This window comes from Gadus macrocephalus, chromosome 23, assembly GCF_031168955.1.
Source record: "Gadus macrocephalus chromosome 23, ASM3116895v1".
Lineage (NCBI taxonomy): Eukaryota > Metazoa > Chordata > Actinopteri > Gadiformes > Gadidae > Gadus > Gadus macrocephalus.
Window position 1 is genome coordinate 1,717,409 of NC_082404.1, and position 20,849 is coordinate 1,738,257.

General features: G+C 48.7%; 1 protein-coding gene and 1 long non-coding RNA gene across 2 annotated transcripts in view; both read left to right on the forward strand.

Moving 5' to 3' along the window:
* ctdspla (CTD (carboxy-terminal domain, RNA polymerase II, polypeptide A) small phosphatase-like a) overlaps window positions 1-20,849 on the forward strand; it is a 50,100-nt gene that overhangs the window by 14,403 nt on the left and 14,848 nt on the right. The gene's annotated exons all lie outside the window — the stretch shown is intronic.
* Window positions 27-9,540, forward strand: LOC132452195 (uncharacterized). Its single transcript, XR_009524260.1, has 3 exons — window positions 27-448; window positions 606-3,943; window positions 9,089-9,540. It is a non-coding gene; the product is annotated as an uncharacterized LOC132452195 (long non-coding RNA).

Consider the following 20,849-nt stretch of genomic DNA (forward strand, 5'->3'; position numbering starts at 1 on the left):
AAAATAAATATATATATATTTTTTTTTTATAAAAATCCTTCCTAGCATTACATGAATTGCATTGACTGGCACTGATTAATTTGTTGTACATTGAACTACTGGACAATTGTGTGTAACTGGAAGTCGCTTTGGAATGTAACGTAAAATGATCTGCTATTTTTCAATGAAAGAAACTGCTGTTCTTAATGTGTCCACTAGAAATCGCAATAGCAATTATGTTAAGCAAGCAAACTTTATACCGGGGCTGAGCAGGGAGCAAGTATAAACAGGTAGTGCAGCTAGCCCGGAGCTACCTTGTCGTTCTGCCTTATGCTACGGCCACACCAACCGCGTTGCTCGCAGTGGATACCGCGAGTACCGCGCCTAACCTGACGCTTGATCGGTGTGTGGTGGTTCAATGCTTCCACCGCGTCACCGCGCCACCGCAGCTAGATGAGTCCATGTCCATGTAAGTGAACGGAGCGTTCCCTCTTCGTCATAACTATCAAACCAAACATCCTTCACATTCACTGAGCAAAAATTATGAAATTAAAATGCACATTTCTCGCTACAAATGTTTCCATAAACGCATTTAATGGCGTAACTATGTAACTATTTACACCCAGAATAAAGAAAGATGTCGGCCGTGGCTGCGCTGGAGTCCGAGGTAGGAAACCCAAACGCCGCGTTTGGGTGCATAATAGAGCTTAGATCGGGTTAGATTAAATAATCTCGGATATAAATAACACTAATCGGGTTAAATAACTTCACATGGTGTGTCTGGTGTGTTTCCAGCATTCGTAGTGTTGATCAGCAGAGAAATAGTCCGCCAGGCTGCGTTTACGTGCGTAATTACGTGCAACTTCCGCGCCTAAAGCCCCCAACGCAACGCTTCACCGCGTGTACCGCACCTAGACCAATGGTTCCCTATGCAAAAATGCAGATTTTCAACGCCCCTACCGCGAGCAACGCGGTTGGTGTGGCCGTACCTTTATACTTCCAACATTATGCGCTTTGGCACTCTTATTGCCCCAAAATGTCTCTGTCAAAAAGACGAAAAGTGGACACAGTGCAGAGTTTTACAAGAAAAATGGTCATCGTCCTTTTTATTTACGGAAGTAAATGGGAAACCTGTGTTTGGTGTGCTCACAGCATGTTTAATTTTACAAAATTATGCCATATTTTTACCGGTCCGGCCCACTTGGGAATAGATTTTCCTCCATGTGGCCCCTAGGCTAAAATGAGTTTGACACCCCTGGTTTAAAGGCCCACTATCATTTACCCATGTCGCCTCTCCAGTGAAAAAGCGCATATGCAACTTGCTCTGTTCGGACTGACACAATCCGGAATGGATGTGACGCAGCGGAAGTATCCTCGAAAATGTAGTCAGATTGTAGTTTCGAAAATGCTTTACGGCACAGACACACACCCAAACATGGCACCGGCTAGATATAAACAGCCAGTTGCGAGGCAATTGTTGCATTCATCATGGATCAATCGACTGATAAGGGACCCAAGAGGCGACCGTCGGTGGAACAAAAGAAGAATGGACCAGAAAAGAGATCAGACACGAGTGAAAGGGGAACTATGCAACTCTTTTGGCTTGATTTACCTTAATATAACAGGCTAAGAGTCATTGCGATGGTTCTATTATACATTTTTTTTAGATTGTTCGTTGTTTCGACTCACCCTTGCGCATCTTGGCGGAGAAAAGGAATATGTTTCTGCCGGCGACCCGCCGCCCACTCTCGCGGGAGTCTCGGGTCTCGCGAAGTAACGAATTGCTTTACGGCACAGACCCCCAAACACGGAACCGGCTCGATATAAACACAAGTCACTAAGGGATTGTTATATTCATCATAGATCAGCCGACTAAAAAGAGACAGAGAAACCCAATGTCGGAGGAACAGAAGAAGAGAAAAGGGAGACTGACCGGCAGAGAGGCCAGACACGAGTAAACGTTGGGCAAGCTTTTCAGGAATAGCGTGAACTGAAAGAAAAAGAAGACTGCAAATCAGACGCCGACTCGGCCGTGTTGCTTTTGAAATTGAAAGTACCCTTGGGTGGCCTTTGTCTTCGTGGTATTCTTGATGTTGATAGTCTCTGTACAAATGTGTTTGCTCAACCATTTTGTTGTGAGCCCTGTAAAAATTGTTTTCTCGACCGTTTTGTTGTGAGCCCTGTATGTTTCTAGCTTGCTTGGTTGCAACCATATAAACACCTTTGTTTCCATGGGTGTTTTGCTGTTCGTCTGTCTCGTCCCCCAGATACAGGCTGAATCCCCTAATCCAGGTTCTTGTTTATTTAGATTATTATGTTGGCCAAACCTCTTACACTGATTGTTCTGTTCAACCTAAAATAAAACAATTATAATCTAGGATATAAATTCTCCCTGTCAACTATAAAAAAGGATGGATTTATGTTTATTGCAATACAAATACACCCTTTTAAAAATGTATAACCTTGCCTACACTTTATGAACATCTACTTCGGACATGGCTCCACGCATTCGCCGGCTTCTTTGAAAACAAATGCACATGGCTCGCGTAGAAGTGCATGGGGAAGGGTCGTCAACGAGTTGTTACGACAGTGTTGTGAAATATCTACTACGAAGCTGTAGGGGGTGCTGTGTAGAGAAATGTGCGTGCCAAAACCAAGAAAACAGCGAAGAAATGCCCGAAGTTGCATAGTGGGCCTTTAAAGGCATACGTGCAGGTTAACCGGAAGTTTTGATTAATGGGTACATAAAGCACTCAAAATATGTGATTCATTTATAAAATGTCTCCAAAATAGTGTTACGGTCCAGTGTTTGGCGTTTTTGGCAGTAACGGTGTTTTCTAACGCCATTCGGCGATGACGTCACGTTGGGGAGACGTGGAAGGTAGCCTCAGCGTAGTACTAGAACTATGGCGTCTAAGAGGTGGCAAGAACCACAAATAACATGTATGATGGTGATGGCCCACAGCAGGATAATTTCAAACCTGTCAGACATGAGAGGGCGAATGAGGAATTGCCGAGAACTGATCAAAGCCAAATAAATGCATGGTCAGAGGAGAATGAGTGGAGAGTTGCTATCATTTAGCAACGCAGCAACGAGCGCTGGAGCTAGTCAATCAACAGCAGTGCAAACAATAACAACACTTTTATTTATTCTTACTGTCAGTGAATAGCACCGAGTGAAAGTCAACGTTTTCTTTATATGTAGTGACAGCGATTATGTCTTAACCGGTAAACTTTCAGAAATAGATAGATTCAGAAATAGAAGGCATAATGCTAGCTATGGGCTAACTTAGCCTATCGGACACGCAATCAGTGCACTTGCAAATGAGTGCCTGCAAGTATAACCGATCGTGGTGTGACATTATTTAACCATCAATCTACCGCAAATATGACCAGACAGATGTACATTGAACACATACACAAAGCACATCGCCCAACCCGGCGGATGATGACAGACAGCTCACAACAAGCCAAACATCACCACGGCGGGTGTGCTCTCTCTCTCACTCTCGCACGCCCGTAAACAATCACTCCAACTTATCCAACTCCATGGCTAGGCTGCTTCACTTAGATCACAACTAACCACAGGGCTTTCATAACCATGCAGTATGCCGAAGCCGGAAAGGACACAGTCGCACACACTCATCTTATGCAAAACAATCCGTTTTATCATCAACATTCAGTCACTGCAAAGATTTAAAGACTAGCTTCTTACCATAAGTTAGAATGGACCCAAAGTATGTGATTGATACAGTCTGGTCTAGCTTTCGCTTGCTTTCCGTTTTTAGTATGACTTCTCAACATTACGCCTTTCTTGTGTTAGGCGCTCATGGCTAATTTGCATACGCACACAGGATTGGCTGGCTCTGCAAGGCAAATAATATAACATATTTAATTATCTTTCTATCTGTCTATATCAACGCATGTGTCTAGTTTTAATGTGATGTATTTTGTGTATGTTGTGGTAACTCGGTTCGGTAGAGGGGCTCAGAGTAAGGACCAGGCAGGGTGTGAGGGTCCAAAGCCTCAAACGGCGGTTTATTACACTCGGTTTCCAATAGCCACACAAGCGCACGCTGCACATCAAAGTCGGGGGGTTGCTCGAGTCGTGGTCCACGTGTCCGCCGTGCGGCTCACTATACGGTGTCTCGATCCTCTGCGTCGTCCTCTCTTCCACTCGACTCTCCTCGATCTGTCATTTGGTGGCCTCCTTTTAACACCTGGGTGCCTCCTGCCCAGGTGCTCCTCGTTTCCCCGATTGCGGCTCTCGGGAGGTTGGGATTTGTCGCCGGCTGTTGGCCACCGGCGGTATATCCCGGCCTCGACTCTCCCGAACAGGGGGCGTGGCACCGGGGGAATGCCACACACTCCCCCCCTTTGCCTATGCCCCTCCGTGCGCGGGGCCCAGCCCCCGCACGCATCTCGGCGGGACAGAGCGTCGGCGTTGGTGTGTTCCCACCCCGGCCTATGCTCCACGGTAAAGGAGAAGGGCTGGAGGGACAGGAACCACCTCGTTATCCGGGCATTCGTGTCCTTGGCGGTGGCCATCCACTTCAGTGGGGCGTGGTCCGTCACCAGGACGAACTGGTGTCCTAGGAGATAGTACGTTAGTTTAGTGACGGCCCACTTAATGGCCAGCGCCTCCTTTTCTACGGTGCTGTAGTTCCGCTCGTGGGGGAGGAGCTTCCGGCTGAGATAGGTCACCGGATGCTCCTCTCCGTTCCGGACCTGGGATAGGACCCCACCTAGTCCCACCTCGGACGCGTCTGTCTGGAGGGTGAAAGGGAGGTTAAAATCAGGGGTGACCAGCAGCGGCTCCTTACATAGGGCCCCCCGTAGGTCCTCGAAGGCCCTCGTCGCTGCCTCAGTCCAGTGGACCCTATCCGGGAGGGCCTTCCGGGTGAGATCGTTCAGGGGGCAGGCTAGGGTGGCATACCCCGGGATAAAACGCTGATAATACCCCACCAGCCCCAGGAACGATCTCACCTGCTTCTTGGTCTGGGGTTGAGGCCACTCCCGGATAGCCGCCACCTTGTCCTCCTGGGGTCGCACGTTCCCCCTCCCCACCCGGTACCCCAAATAGGCCGTCTCCTCCCGCCCCAACCTGCACTTTGCAGGGTTGGCGGTAAGCCCGGCCGCTCGTAGGCCGTTGAGCACGGCCCGCACGTGCTTGACGTGTTCGTCCCAACTGGCGCTGTGGATGATTATATCATCGATATATGCTGCGGCGTAACTGCTGTGCGGCCTTAGGACCTGGTCCATCATCCGCTGGAACGTAGCGGGGGCCCCGTGGACACCAAAGGGCAGGACAGTGTACTGAAACAGGCCCCCCGGCGTCGCGAAGGCCGTCTTCTCCCGGGACGACGGGGCCAGGGGGACCTGCCAGTACCCCTTGGTTAGGTCCAGCGTGGACAGGTACCGGGCCGGTCCCAGCCGCTCGATCAGCTCGTCTACTCTAGGCATGGGGTAGGAGTCAAAGTCAGACACTTCATTCAACCGGCGGAAGTCATTACAGAACCGGTGGGTCCCGTCCGGCTTGGGCACCAGCACGATAGGGCTAGCCCAGGCGCTACGGGATTCCTCAATTACCCCCAGTTTCAGCATCCGCTCCACCTCGGCTCGGATGGCGTTGCGCCGGGACTCGGGTACCCGGTAGGGCGGGATCCGAACCGTCACCCCCGGAGCGGTCCGGATCTCATGGGAGATCACCGAGGTCCGCCCCGGCACGTCCGAAAACACGTCCCGGCTCTGCAGCACCAGCTCCCCTAGTTCCTGTCTCTGTGCGGGGCTGAGGTCGGTCCCCATCGGGACGTCAGGGATCGCGGGCCGAGCCATCAAGGCCATGGGGGCCCGTAGGGGAGGGTCGTCCTCACCCCGCCACTGTTTTAACAGATTCACATGATAAACCTGGGTGGGCTTGCGTCTCCCGGGTTGCCTCACCTTGTAGTTAACGGGCCCCACGGCCTCTACTACCTCATACGGGCCCTGCCATTTCGCGAGAAACTTGCACTCGCTGGTTGGAACCAGCACTAAGACCCGTTCGCCCGGTCGGAAGTTCCGCACGCGCGCCCCCCTGTTATACACGCGCGCTTGGGCCTGCTGAGCACGGGCGAGGTGGTCTCGGACTATGGGCCAGACCTTGGCCATTCGGTCCCTGACGAGCTCCACATGCTCGATGGTGGTCCTGTGTGGAGAGGGATGACTCTCCCACGCCTCCTTCGCCAGGTCCAGTATTCCACGGGGTCTCCTCCCATAAAGGAGTTCGAAGGGCGAGAACCCCGTGGAAGCCTGGGGCACCTCACGAATGGCGAAGAGGACGTGGGGAAGCAACTGGTCCCAGTTCTTCCCGTCCGCCTCGATACTCTTTTTGAGCATCCGTTTGATGGTCTGGTTAAACCGCTCGACTAGCCCGTCCGTCTGCGGGTGATATACCGAGGTCCGGAGCTGGGAGACCTGTAACAGTTTCAGCAGCTCCTTGACTACGCAGGACATGAAACACGAGCCTTGATCGGTGAGGATCTCCTTTGGGAGCCCCACCCGGCTAAAGAGTAATACTAGCTCTCGGGCTACCGCCTTGCTAGTCGCCGCACGCAGTGGGAGGGCCTCGGGGTATCGGGTCGCATAATCTAATATGACGAGGAGATAACGATGTCCCCGGCTCGTCCTGGGGAGGGGTCCTACGATGTCCAGCGCTATTCTCTCGAAGGGAGTCTCAATAATGGGCATCGGAATGAGCGGACTCCGCTCCACTGCCCGCGGGGCTACGCGCTGGCAGTCGGGACACTCCTGGCAGTAACGCGCTACATCTCTACGCACCCCGGGCCAATAGAACCGCGCCACCACCCGCTCTCGCGTTTTGTCCATGCCCAGATGTGCGCCGAGCAAATGTGTGTGGGCCATGAACAAAACCTTAGACACGTACGGTCGCGGTACCACCAGTTGTTGTACTACCTCCCCCTCGCGTACGTCGACCCTGTACAGCAACCCCCGCTGAGTGCAGAAGTGGGGGTGGGTCAGGTGGCTCACTGAGTCCCTCACCTGACCGTCGTGGGCGACCACATGTCCCCACGCGTGCCGCAGGGCATCGTCCCGATGCTGGGCCGTAGCGAACTGTCCCGGTCGGGCCGAGTTCTCCCCCCCCGCCTGGGCGAAGTCCGATAGCTCAGTTAGGGGGGAGCTCTCGGGCTCCTCGGGGGTGTTCCCCCTCTCGGAGGCGGTAACGGTGTCGGAGCTGGGCCCCGCTCCGTCTCCCGGTCCCGGTCGCACCTGGTCCCCGGTAGATCGGGGCGGGCTTCCCGGCGCCGACGGTCCCTCTCCTCCGGAACCCGGCTCGTCGTCCGTCTCGGTCCGCGCGGCGGTCGGTCGGCGGGTCGCTCCCAGGGCTGGTCCGGGGTCGGCGGCGGTCGTCGGGACGGGTCCGGTCTCCGACCCGGACTCTCGCGTCGGCGGGCGCCTTGCCCCTCGCTGGGCCGGGCGTCCGCTTCGGCCGGCCGGACGGTGCAGCTCCCGTCCCCCTCGGTTCCCCCTCATGGGGCTCCAAAAGCGGGTGAAGATGGGGCAGTCCCGGCCGATCAGGAACGGCACCGGAAGGGTCGGTACTATCCCGGCCCGGGCGACGAAGACCCCCTCTGGTGTGCGTACTACCACGTGGCAGGTTTCGTACGTCCGGGTGTCGCCGTGTACGCAGGAGACCTGCATCGGGGTTCCTGGTGCATCACCTTGATGGGGACGGTGGGGGAGTCTTTGACGCTCTGTGTCCAGCAGGTCGCCAGCATACAGGTGGGGCGGTCTCTCGGGGCGGTGCACGCTGAAGGCATGGGGACGTCCTGTCGGTCGGGACAGTCCCGGACCAGGTGTCCCCGTTGTCCGCAGTGGTAGCAGCGCCGGGTCTCGGGTTCCCCTCGTTCTCGGGGCGGGGTGGACGGCCGGGTCCTCGACGGCGGTATTGGAGTCTCTCTCCGGGTGGCCCGGGGGCTGGGTCTCGGGCCCGCCGCCAGCCGCTGGGCCACCTGCCAGTTCTCCAGCTGGCGCACGAGGTCGTCCACGGTCTCAGGGTGGTGGTGGGCCAGCACCCTCCGGGCGTCAGGGGGCAGCTGTCGCACGGTGTTGTCCACCACGACCCGATCCACGGGGCTGGGTCCCGCTCCGTCTACCAGCCACCTCCGGGCTAGCCGACATTGGTGGGCCACCTGGGTCCGCACGGGTCCTCGGACGTCGAACGTCCACTCGTGGAAATTGAGGGCCTTCGCAGCAAGGCTATGTCCATAGTAGGCCAAGATGGCCGCCTTGAGTGCGGTATACCGGCCCGCGTCCCCGGGGTTGAGGTCCTGACTCGCCTGCTGGGCGGGCCCGGTTAAAAACGGGGCCACTATATAGGCCCACTGGGCCTCTGGCCACCTCTCCCGGGTTGCCACCTGCTCAAATGTTTCTAGGAAGGCCTCGACATCGTCGTGGGGTCCTAGCTTTGTGAGCCGACTCGTCGGGGCGGTGGTCGGCGGGTCGCGGGTGGCCTGCTGGGTCAGGCGGAGCACCGCCTCCGTCAGCAGGGCCAGGCTGGGGTCCGACTCTCTCGGGCCGGCTGGTCCTGTGGCTGTCCCGGGGTTCTGCATCTACGTCCGCGGGTATTCACCTCCGCGAACGGAGGAACCGCACCGGAAAAACCAAAAAAAAATCAAAAAACGAAGAGCCACTGCCAAAACGCGGGGAGGGGTCCTTACCGGGAGCCGTACGTGGACCGAGTTGCCCGCATTCTCCACCATATGTGGTAACTCGGTTCGGTAGAGGGGCTCAGAGTAAGGACCAGGCAGGGTGTGAGGGTCCAAAGCCTCAAACGGCGGTTTATTACACTCGGTTTCCAATAGCCACACACTCACTATACGGTGTCTCGATCCTCTGCGTCGTCCTCTCTTCCACTCGACTCTCCTCGATCTGTCGTTTGGTGGCCTCCTTTTAACACCTGGGTGCCTCCTGCCCAGGTGCTCCTCGTTTCCCCGATTGCGGCTCTCGGGAGGTTGGGATTTGTCGCCGGCTGTTGGCCACCGGCGGTATATCCCGGCCTCGACTCTCCCGAACAGGGGGCGTGGCACCGGGGGAATGCCACAATGTCCAGTCAGACTTGTTGTCTCCCTTGTTCTTTGTTGTCTTGTAGGCTATACTGTGTGAGCCGAATCACCTAAATGACTAGGCTATCTATCTATCTAGTAGGGCCCGACCGATTTATCGGCCTGCCGATTTAATCGGCCGATTATAGCCTTTTTGAAAATAATCGGCATCGGCCAAAAAGACGCAGATTACAACCGATTTTATTTATTTATTTATTTATTTTATTTATTTTTTATAAATGTTATTGCGCTTAGTATCCTGCAGATTGCGCTCCTACTCGCCTTGCTAACTAACAACTTTAGCTGGAGTAAAAAAGAGGAGATTGAATTTTACCGTACAACATGAAAGCACGCTCGCTCAGGCAGCTGTGCGCTCACCTCACCAATGTACACAAGACGCGTTGTTTGAGCATGTTGTGCCTGTTTTTCTTTAGGTCCCAGGCCATGTTAATTTGTTATACTGTAGACTCTAACGGTGAGACCATACTGCTCAGCACGCACGTGTTAGTCACTGCTCACGTGCGCAGCACATTGGGAGTTAGTTATTTATTTTACATTTTACATTACACTCATTTTTGACTGTAAATGTATTCTAAAACACTCAAAGGTTCTGCATTCAATTCACATATTCGTCAAAAGTGTTTAAAGTATATTTAAGGTATCAAAAACTACGTTTTATATGTTTTTTGTTTTTTTTTGTTGTTGTTTTTTAATCGGGCGATTAAATCGTAATCGTAATTTTTCTCTGAAAATAATCGGCATCGGCATCGGCACTCAAAAATCAATATCGGTCGGGCCCTACTATCTAGGCTATTAGTCAACAATTATTCGCCGAAGGCGAAGTGAATAGTGGGGAATAGCTACCGATCATGGGATATTGCCCCATATCCCGAGATTGCGAACCAATCAAATTGTCACGTGTAGCGTATACTAACTATGTATAATATCTATGTATTTATCTATGTATCTGTATAATCTACTGAACACTCTCTTACTAGTCTCTACTCTCAAGGGTCTCAATGCGACATTGGTCCGTGTCTCCCCAACGTGACGTCATCCAATGCATTCTGGGGAAAATGAGAATCATTAGCAAACCGCTAAAATAGTACCTACTTTTTCGTATTACATTCTGTTTTGTGATACCTAACAACATTAAATACAACAACAACAGTTCTTTATTACCAACAAGCAAATTGCACAAATTCGTTGGAAAATAAACCCTGCAACACAGCCTTTAAATCATGACGGACCACTGTAGACGGACCACTTTATACAGACCACGACTGACAACTGTAGACTGACCACTGGAGGAAGACATCAGCATGTGACAGCCGTCTGCTTTGACATGCTTCTGTTCAGCTACAGTTCTGGTGAGTTATATTTACAGTTATAGTGAGTTATAGTAACAGTTAAAGTTAGTTATAGTTACAGCCGTAGTGAGTTATAGTTACAGCTATAGTGAGTTGTAGTTACAGTTATAGTTACAGTTATAGTAAGTTATAGTTACAATTCTGTTGAGCTATAGTTACAGTTCTGCTGAGGTATAGTTACATTTCTAATGAGTTACAGTTACAGCTATAGTGAGTTAAAGTTACAGCTATAGTGAGTTAAAGTTACAGCTATAGTGAGTTATAGGTACAGCTATAGTGAGTTATAGTTACAGCTATAGGGCCCTGTTTTAAAAGTCTGAAATGCAAGTAAGAAGTGCGAAACGCAAGTAGCTTTGTTGTCGGATCTCTTCCGCCGTTGCTATTATACCGGTGGATAAATTACTCTTGCACCCGACGCAAATCTAAAAAGGGTTGATCTGAAACAGCGTCCAGCAAACACATATTTTCTTGACACAGGCATCGTGTACAAGCTCATGACTTTTAGGATTGCAGTGTTGCCCCTAGGATGGAGTTGCTGGAGGTTTCTATGTGTCTGCCAGCACCAGAAGGGTGTATATACAGTTCATTTGTGCACAGTAATGAGCAGGGGAAATATGGAGAGATTGAATATATTACAAGTACGATCTTTAAAACAATTATTTACATTTATTTAACAAGAAATATATTATATCAACAACCACACTATACAGTTAAATCACATAACACAAATACTACAACAATCGAAAAGGTCTGTGCCTCAAACCAATGCATCTTCCCACTCCCTCCCCTCTCCCCAACACAAAGGTTGTAGTAGGACCATGCCTCTATTGAACAAGTTTTAGGGCTCTAGAGTCAATAATGGCGACACCACTGAAATTGTTGCTAAATCAAGATGTATATTGACATTTTTGCTAAATATAAAATCCTCAAAAATAAGAAGAGATACATTTTTTCAGAACTAAAGGTTTTAGTAGGACCATAAAGACGCCATACCTCTATGGAACAAGTTTTGGGGCTCTAGCATCAATAATGGCGACGATATTGAAATTGAACCATTGTGGTCGTTTTCAGTTTTGCACTTTGCAGACGGTCCCTAAGCTCGCGGCTGAAAGCCGACAGCTCATAGAAGCCAATGCAATTCACCGTTCGCTAAAGACGGCTGGTTTGGATGAAAACAATGTTGTTGCTGGTTCTCTAGGTTACTACACTCGATTGTGTCGCAACGATGTTTCACTGATGATCTATTGAACCGCAAACTCAGAATCTGCCAATTTATTTCCAACTTTACGGAAGTTCCTCTCCGTTTATATGTTTTGCTCACAGGTGTGTGAATTGACCTGGATATGAAGCGTCCGTAGTGCAAAATAATATTTGTTTCTAAAGAGAAGACGGAGCTCTCCTCTCTGTTTACATGCTTTACTCAGGTGTGTGAATTGACCTTGATGCATATAGGGGAAACACTGGATTGATGATCGTGAGAAAACATAGTTTTACCGCGAGTGACTGTTTAAAAGAATGAATACATGAGGGTGACGCTTGCTTGCAAGAGTCATTTATCCGCCGGTATAACGGTACAACGGCGCAAGAGATATGCCAACAAAGCTACTTGCGTTTCGCGCCTCTCACTTGCGTTTCAGACCGTTCAAATAGGGCCCGTAGTGTCGTTGCAGGAGGCCTGCTGGACCCTGCATTAGTCTGGTGCTGGGGTCCTAAGTACCCATATTATGGGCGCTATTTAATTTAATATTGGAACAAAAAAAGACAGAGAGAGAGAGCGACATCAGGGTTGAACCTTGAGACAATAAGATAAGTGGAGATGGCCAAGTGAAGGACGCACTACTGCAAATACCCCACTCTTTTGGAGTTGGGAGGCTTGTACATCAACCTCCATTTGGGGGAGATTTCCATTGGAACCTGTCCAAGTTCCCGCCACTTGGTGTCTGGACGGCTGGCCAGCTGCCTGAAAAACAGGGATTTGCTGCATGTGTGATAGTCACTTTCGGTCAACTGAGGCAAAACTTAAATCAGTCAGACCATTAAAGTTCAGCAGGTGTCCCTCTCCTCTGGATACATACTTGGGAGATATCCGAAGATCAGGGAAAACCACGTGTTCTGGTATTCCAGCTACCCTGTGCTTGCTGCAGCACTGACACTGTTCGGGAGGGAGACTCTGAGCCTCCACAACAGATCAGCCACCAGGCGCAGAGACCTCAGTCCAGTCTGGGCACTAACCTCCAATACCAACTTCCACCTTCCGTTCTCACGGTCTAGCAGGTGTCCCAACTTGGTCATGCCTGCTCCCATGAAAGCCGAGATTTCGCTATCCCCGACTCTCTCCTTGGTGGGCATGTGGAGTTCTAGACACAGATTTATAGAAAAAAGGGAGATGAAACCCTTGTATCCATCGATTGTTTGTCATCAGTCTGTCCAGTGAAAAAGCCCCAATGCCATGCATCACTGACCACCCAAAGGAAACCCAAAGCACACTGTCCGGCCCATAGAGGAGACATTGGGCTGTCTGTAGTCTCATGGCAGCAACCTTACTTGCCAGGTGAATCAGTTCCTGCCCTCCTTCAGCCACTGACAGGCACAAAACCCCCTGCCAGCCAATTTACTGATTTGTGCCAAGGTGTTTACCTAAAATGTGTTTTCAAAGTGATCCCTAAATGCCAGTCCACTCGGTTCCACACGGCCAAATTCATTGTCATGTTGATCGCCATCATCATCATCATCATCATCATCATCATCATCATCATCATTATCATCATCATCGTCTGGCTGTGGAATGTTCCTCCGCTTGCAGAGGTTGTATAGAATGGCACATACAGTGATTACTGTGCTTGCCCTCTCTGGGGTGAGGCGTATTTCGCCGTGGAGGACATGAAACCGACGTTTCATCTGCCCAATTCCTCTCTCCACAACATTTCGTGTATGTTTGTGTGCTCTAGCATATATGGAGGAAATCAGTAAACAATAATAAATATGGATTCAACAAATAAAAGGCGTCAAAGAGCCAATACGATGTGTTTTACGCATAGGACTAAGCGTAATCTGCGTAATCACTTACATGTTATACTTTAACTGGGCTCCCGGTTGTGGATTGAGGTAGGGTGTCTAGAGCCACGTCTTGCATGGATAGTCACTGTCACCCATCAAGTGACACCCAACTGGTACATCTCAAAAAGCTGCCTCAGACCGCTCACCATTAAAATGCGCAAATCATGGGTAGCTGAAGCTCCAGGCCACTTTGCAACAACATCCAGTAGGCTATGTTAAAATTAGCATCAAAAACAACCTGCTTGTTGATGGAATGCACTTTCTTCCTATTGACGAACACGTCCTCGTCTTTTGATGGCGCAATTATTTTTATGTGCGTCCCGTCAATAGCACCGACCACACCGGGCATACCTGCAATTGCCATGAAGTTGGCTTTGATCCTGTGTAATTGTTGAATGTCCAAAGGAAAGTTTATGGCACGGCTGACTGATGGTTGCGATATTTTTAAATCGTCGGCATTGCAAAGTTGCATTTCCCCTGTTGCTAAATAACGTAGTGTGGCCAAACATTTTATTCCGGGAATAATCTGATTATTCCTGTTAGTCTGGGATGTTATTGCATCGCGCACTAACTCCACAACAAGTTTAATACCCTAACATTTCGTCTCGCAGGCATTTTACAATTCTTTGTGAATAGCTCTTACTGAGTTAGGAGTCCTCTTGAGGACTTTTAAGCTCTCCTAGACTTAGGTGCTACTTTTAGGCCTAAAATACTTTGTGAATTGCTCTTAGTGAAAAAAGTTAGGAGTCCTAAATTTAAGAGTGACACGCCCATTATTTTTAGGAGTTACTCCTAAATTCGCCAGTTAGGACCTACTTTTAGCCCTAAGATCCTTTGTGAATACGGCCCCTGATCTTGAAGTAGCCTACTGTTAAAACGCCAGTATGGGCTTTCCGGCTTATATATGTGGTGGCAATTGACAGAGCGACATTGTGATGGTCAGACAGGCCCGTTTGGGTGATACTGCTCTTAAAATCGTCCCCTATCCTATTACTAACATAAATATGGTCTAGCCTTGCCCCTGATTTTTTTCAACCAGGTGTACTGCCTAGAAACTGCAAACTCCTCTCTCCACAAGGCCATGATAAGCCACCAAAGTGCTCAGCTCTTTGGCTGAGAACTAAAAAGTTAAAAACCCTGCTTAGGATAAGTACATTATCTGGGTGTTTCTGACAGCGCTTTAAAGAAAAAACATCTCTCCTGGCCTTCGCACGGAGCGTAGATATTTAAAAAATAAAAAGACATTCCATCTAATGAGTCATCAACCCTCTGTTGGCATCCTGCTATAAGGCTCACATACCTTGCCAAGGTAGACCATGGCTCTAAAACTAGATCCGTGACTCAAGAACACTGGTCCCTTTCATTCCAATTCCCACTGTAAATAATAATAATAATAATAATGCATTTTATTTTTGGCGCCTTTCAAGTCACCTGAGGTCACCTTTCATAGAATAAAAAGCATAAAATAACTAGACTGTGGCTGATTATCTTGGTCAGAGTGACACTTTTGTAAAAAACAACAACAGAGGACTGTTTAAGATTAATATAGTCTGTTTAAGATTAATAAATGCCACACTTTTCTTTGTATTTCTACAGCCATTGATATTAAGGGTCCCAAGAATAATGGTTGCCATAAAGATGGTAAGAAAATCCAAACATAACAAGAAGTTTTGAACACTCTGTGGATTTGGGCCGACTACTTAATTCAGGCCCTACTGTACTCTGCACTTCTTGCAGTTTCTTGATGAGGAAATCTGTATCTTCTGTAAAAATCTTCTGTATAGTAAGCTCTGACATGGTGGTATTCCTTAAAGTCGTATTAGAGAGGAGGAGAAACAGATTATAATCAGGGAAGAAAGATGTAAGGCTTATCTTATGCTGACCCTTTGTGTCGTCCAGGAATTTGTTGAGTCTGGTAATAGAGTATAAATTCTGCTTACCCTTTCGAACAAACTTCCCCAGAACGTCCACACTTTCCCCTCTACAGGCGGCTGCACATTCTCCATGGTAACTTTCTGGTATTCATTAAAATCCATTTCAAATTAATCTTCAGAAATTGCCCCGCTCCTCTCTAAAGAGCGCATTCTGCGCCCAGTTTTCGCCCCCGCCTGGCTCACACTGCTCTTCGCTTTGCGTTTGCTGCTGCTCCACTCTGGTTGGCTGGCTGGTTCGGTGTGCATTCTCCTCAGCGGCAGCCTCCAGCGACGTGGAGATCTTTGGGTCCTCATCAGCTGCGCTGGTTGGTGGTTGCTGAGGTGTCAGACAAAAAACGTTTTTTCCTGCCATCTGAACGTCCCCTGTGCTCCAGCACTAGAAGGACCGGGTTTCTGTAAATCTGCAGCAGGTCCCGGTGGTATAGGTGTGGGACCCTGCGCCTCAGAAGCTTGACTCACCGCTGCTCCACCTGCAGTTTTCTTCGCTCGAGAATGCAGTCTTCACTGCTCCGTATTCGGTCATGATCTCCTGAAATGTCTGCGTTCTCCACATGCGAAACATTTCATGATGTTCGAGGAAATGGATATCAGATAGTCCTTCCCCCCCTGCACCAGTTTGACAGCCACGTCCAGGTCTCAATCCTGTTCACTCATAATCATGATCGTTTGCATCCTGAAACTCTCCAAAAGAACCAAAGTCGGCTTTTTAAAGCCAACTACGACCAACTTTATCTGTGCCATTTGTTTCCCATATCCGGAGAGGTTCCTCTCCAGAATCAAATTTTCGAGATACAGGGGTACATTGGAGGGAACAATCCTCTTGGAAGGGGACGATAGAGGCCTACAAAATGAGTCCAAATGAGTCCATAATAACAAGCCCTTCCTCTATCAATTTATCCGTTTCACATAAGATAACCACAATGGCTTTATTCATGCGGGACAGACCTCTGATGTTCTTTCCAACACCATCTAATTCGCACATCGCCAATAAAACATCCTCCACTTTCACCAAAGCGTCTGGCATGCGCCTGCAGCCTTGCCTGGTAGTGAGTCGGGGCTTGGTGGAATCACCTGGTAAGGCCATCCTAGCCCGCTGTGAATGTTTGCTTGCAGCAATACTGCTGCTGCCGATGCGCCAAGCCGGTCAAAGTTGCCTTTTTTAAACAATATTACACTTGGTTTTAGACAGATACTTCTTAGAAAGTAAATAAATAAGTTAAATTTGCAAAAAGCCGAACTGTTCATGCACTGCACTGACCAACTCCGTCAGAGAGAGAGAGAGAGAGAGAGAGAGAGAGAGAGAGAGAGAGAGAGAGAGAGAATGTCTTCAGGAGTCTCTCCAGTTCTCCAGCTGCCTCAAACCCGTTCAACCCAGAGGTTGTTTACCATCCAGCTCTCAGAATACGGGCAGCGTCCCAAAAATGCATTCTTTGATATCCGCCTACACACACGGACACACACACACAGACACACACACACACACACAGACACACATACAGATGAAACCACATGTGCCAAATAGAAAAAGGTGTGTCTGTGTGTGTGCATGTATCTCGATGTGCTGCACATACACACATGTACACTGAAACAAGCTCACATAATCATGTTGTGTCTTAAAGCAAACCATCGTCTCTCTCTCACACACACACACACACACACACACACACACACACACACACACACACACACACTCCTCCTCCACCTCCCCTCCTCCAACTCTCCTCCTCGCCGATGTTTAAATGTAAATGACGAGGTCCTGCTGTGGGAGGAGGAATGTGTGGTTCTCTTGCAGGTAGCACACACAAACACACACACACACACACGCACATACGCGTGAGCGGAGGAAACATGGTCGCCCTACCAGCCGAGCCCCCCCCAACATGTGGTGGACCATTAATTTAGCTTGAACTTGGCGAACCGGCCCATAAAAAAGCTTGTTCCCTCCCCGGGCCGTTACCATGGCAGCTCTGTTTGTGTTTGGGGCTGGTGTTGTTGGTTCTCTGTGTGTCACCCCTTTACTTTCTGTTTCCACGCTGCCCTCTGAATTCATGGTTTGGTCGGCACAGAGAAATCTGTCAATCTCTACTCTTAGCTTTGTTAACGTGTTGCCTCACTACTGGCCTCTCCTTTTATTCTGATGTTGTAGAACCACGGTCTCTCTCTCTCTTCTCTCTCTCTCTCTCTCTCTCTCTCTCTCTCTCTCTCTCTCTCTCTCTCTCTCTCTCTCTCTCTCTCTCTCTCTCTCTTTCTCCGTCTCTCTTGGTTCTCTCTCTCTCTCTGTCTCTCTCTTTCTCTCTCTCATCTATCTCTCACTCTTTATTCTCTATCTCTGTCCCTCTTTCTTCTCTCTCTGGCTCTCTGTACTTTCTCTCTTTTCATGTGTTTTTTCTTGTTTGTTTATTTGTGTTGTTGTAACTGTAACTCTCATCCTCTACTCTCCTCTCTCCCTATATTCTCTCTCCCCTGTCTTCTATCTCTCTTTTCTCTCCCTCTCTTCCTCCTGATCTTATCTCTCACTCTCTACTCTCCTCTCTCTTTCTCTCATTCTCTCTCTCGCTCTCTCTCTCTCAATCTCGCTCTCTTTCTCTCTCTCTCTCTCTCTATGTCGGAAGGAGTGAGTTTGCGGAGCGCGTGTTAGAGCGATACTGTATGTTTTTTCATAAATTTGTGTTTAGTTTTTTTTTGTAATTGGGTTTAATATAGCTAGGTGCAACACATTCTCACTCCGAGCGCGTCGATTTTTGACGAACGGTCAGTTACTTTGGCTTCAGCTTCTGACGCAAAAGGGTACCCTTGTGCTTATTTTTTCGATGCATGGGGTTTTCAACTCGTTACAATGTAATCCCTCCACGGCAATATATGAAGCTATGAGCATTCATCCCATTGGCTAACGGGGGGCCCGATGGCTGCACATAGAGACGCTATGAGCATTCATCCCATTGGCTAACGGAGGACCTTGTGCTTCTTTTTTCGATGCAGGGGGTTTTCCACTCATTACAATGTAATCCCTCCACGGCAATATATGAAGCTATGAGCATTCATCCCATTGGCTAACGGAAGACCCATGGGCGTCAGTTTGGTTTTAAATGTGCTGGGGACAGAGACGCATTCGGAAGTACATTTTCAGAAATGCTAGGTACAATGAGGATGCACTCTTTGTCTCTCTTTAGTGCCGGCGTTACACCGAATTCTGCGACCCACCGAAAAGTGTGACCCCAGGGGGCGCTGTTGCATATTTTCTGCGTAATTTAACACTGACTAGCCTGAAAGTAAAAAGGACCAGAGCAGGTTGCTAGTACCATGGACAGTATCAGAATGATAACCTGTTGAACTAAATGGATGTGGTAGGCTACACCATGGGATGCCTCTGCAGACCACTGCCACATAAATAAAGCACCGGTCATGAACCTTTCATTACCGGTGTAACACCGGCAATGAAAGGTTCTGAAAGACGGCCTACCGATGTAGCTAATTACTTAGGAATAAAATGTATACAAAATCTGTCTGGTACGTTTTATGAAGAATATGTTTCCAAAAACAATCGGACATATGACCCACTATGTTCTGCTCCATGTATCCAATGTTGACAACGTGACATATGGCTAAGCTAACAAAATAAATAAGAGGCGCTAGGAAAGGAATTTAACTGCGTGTTTAAAAGTCCCATGGCATGAAAATCTAACTTTATGAGGTTTTCTAACATAAATATGAGTTCCCCTAGCCTGCCTATGGAACTTTGCCTTTGACTCCCTCAAGAACATGAACCACGACATGGAGGAGATAGGGATTGTTGGCGGCGAATGTCTCCCGCTTGAGCCCCGCTGAGCGACCACCGCCGGAGGCGGAGGTGCCTAAGCGCTGCCCGGCAACAATCCCTTTCTCCTCCTTGTCGCGGTTCAGTCTACTTCACATTGATGTGGACGTGCAAGAACCAGGAACGTCGGAGAACCCAACGCGGTCATTTGAGATTCATAATATCGGCTCACACAGCTTTTGGCCGTGATAATATATATTATATGATATAGATATCTATGTAGGCTATATGATAATATTTAGATATAGAGCTCCAGGACTCCCGTGTGTTCTAGAATATTTACAGAACACGGCTAAAGGCTGTGTGCACCTCGCCATTGCGATAAATCCACTGTAAACAGAGCGCATGGTACCGTGGCTGCAAGCTGCTCAGGGCCACACCCCCACCCTCCTCCTTGATCCGCCTCGCTCCACCTCATTTGCATTATAGCTACAGACGCCAAAACAGCGCATTTGGGGGAAGCTCAATGTGCGACTGGCTCGGAGTGGCTGTAACTCTGCACCACGGCTGAATTTCGCGAACTTCTTTGAATACTGTGTTAGTTGCCCACTAATACCTATATTAAAGAATACATAAAATAGCATGTCATGGGACCTTTAAGTTCAGAAGGGCCAAACGTGTGGCTACACACAGCACTACAAAAGTCGTCAAGATTAAAAAAAGAAAAAAATATTTGTTGCACAGCTGAACGCTGTATCACATCATGAGCTGGCTGTTCTCAATTCACAACACGCATTCCGTCAAAACTAGCCTACATCAGGCATTCTGACCAAAACTCCCCCCCACAATAATTCCAGAATTCAAGCAAAGCAAGAATGACCAAAAGTCACTTTGTGTCAACAAGAGACTGACTCCACCGACTATCAATTGCAAGTTAAAACAGCCGACCACTTGAATACAAAAATCACAAAAGACCTTGCGACAGCACCAGCAAGTCTTAATCAATAAATATCGCGTCTGACCTTTATTTATGTGGCAGTGGTCTGCAGATGCATCCCCGTGGTGTAGCCTACCACATCCATTTAGTTCAACAGGTTATCGTTCTGATACTGTCCATGGTACTAGCAACCTGCTCTGGTGCTTTTTACCTTCAGGCTAAAATGACTTGATTGTCTGATGCCTCATCATCCCAGCCAAAGAGTATTGGTATTATTAGTAATGGCTACTTGCCAAATCGAAAAAACAACTTCACAAAGTGTGTCTTTTTCCAATGTAGGCTATTTTTTATCATTCATAGCACTGATCAGCAGAGAAATTATGAACAAAAAAAATTGACAGCTGAACGTTAGGAAGGCCCATGCAAGTGAATGGAGCAGTCTACAGCATTAAGAAGAGCCGTGTAATAAGTAAGGGATAATGTATAGAATGCTGGTCATTAACGGGAAAATGAGCCCCGACAGGGTGAACAGGACACCGACGCGCAGTGAAGGTGTCTTGCTTCCCACTGAAGGGGCTTAATTTCGATAATGACCAGCAACGTTCTATACATTATTCCGCTTATTACACGGCTACGTGCCAAAATGAAAAAATTACTTCACATGGTGTGTCTTTTTACAATTTATTTGTTAACAGCATTCGTATCAGCAGAGAAAAT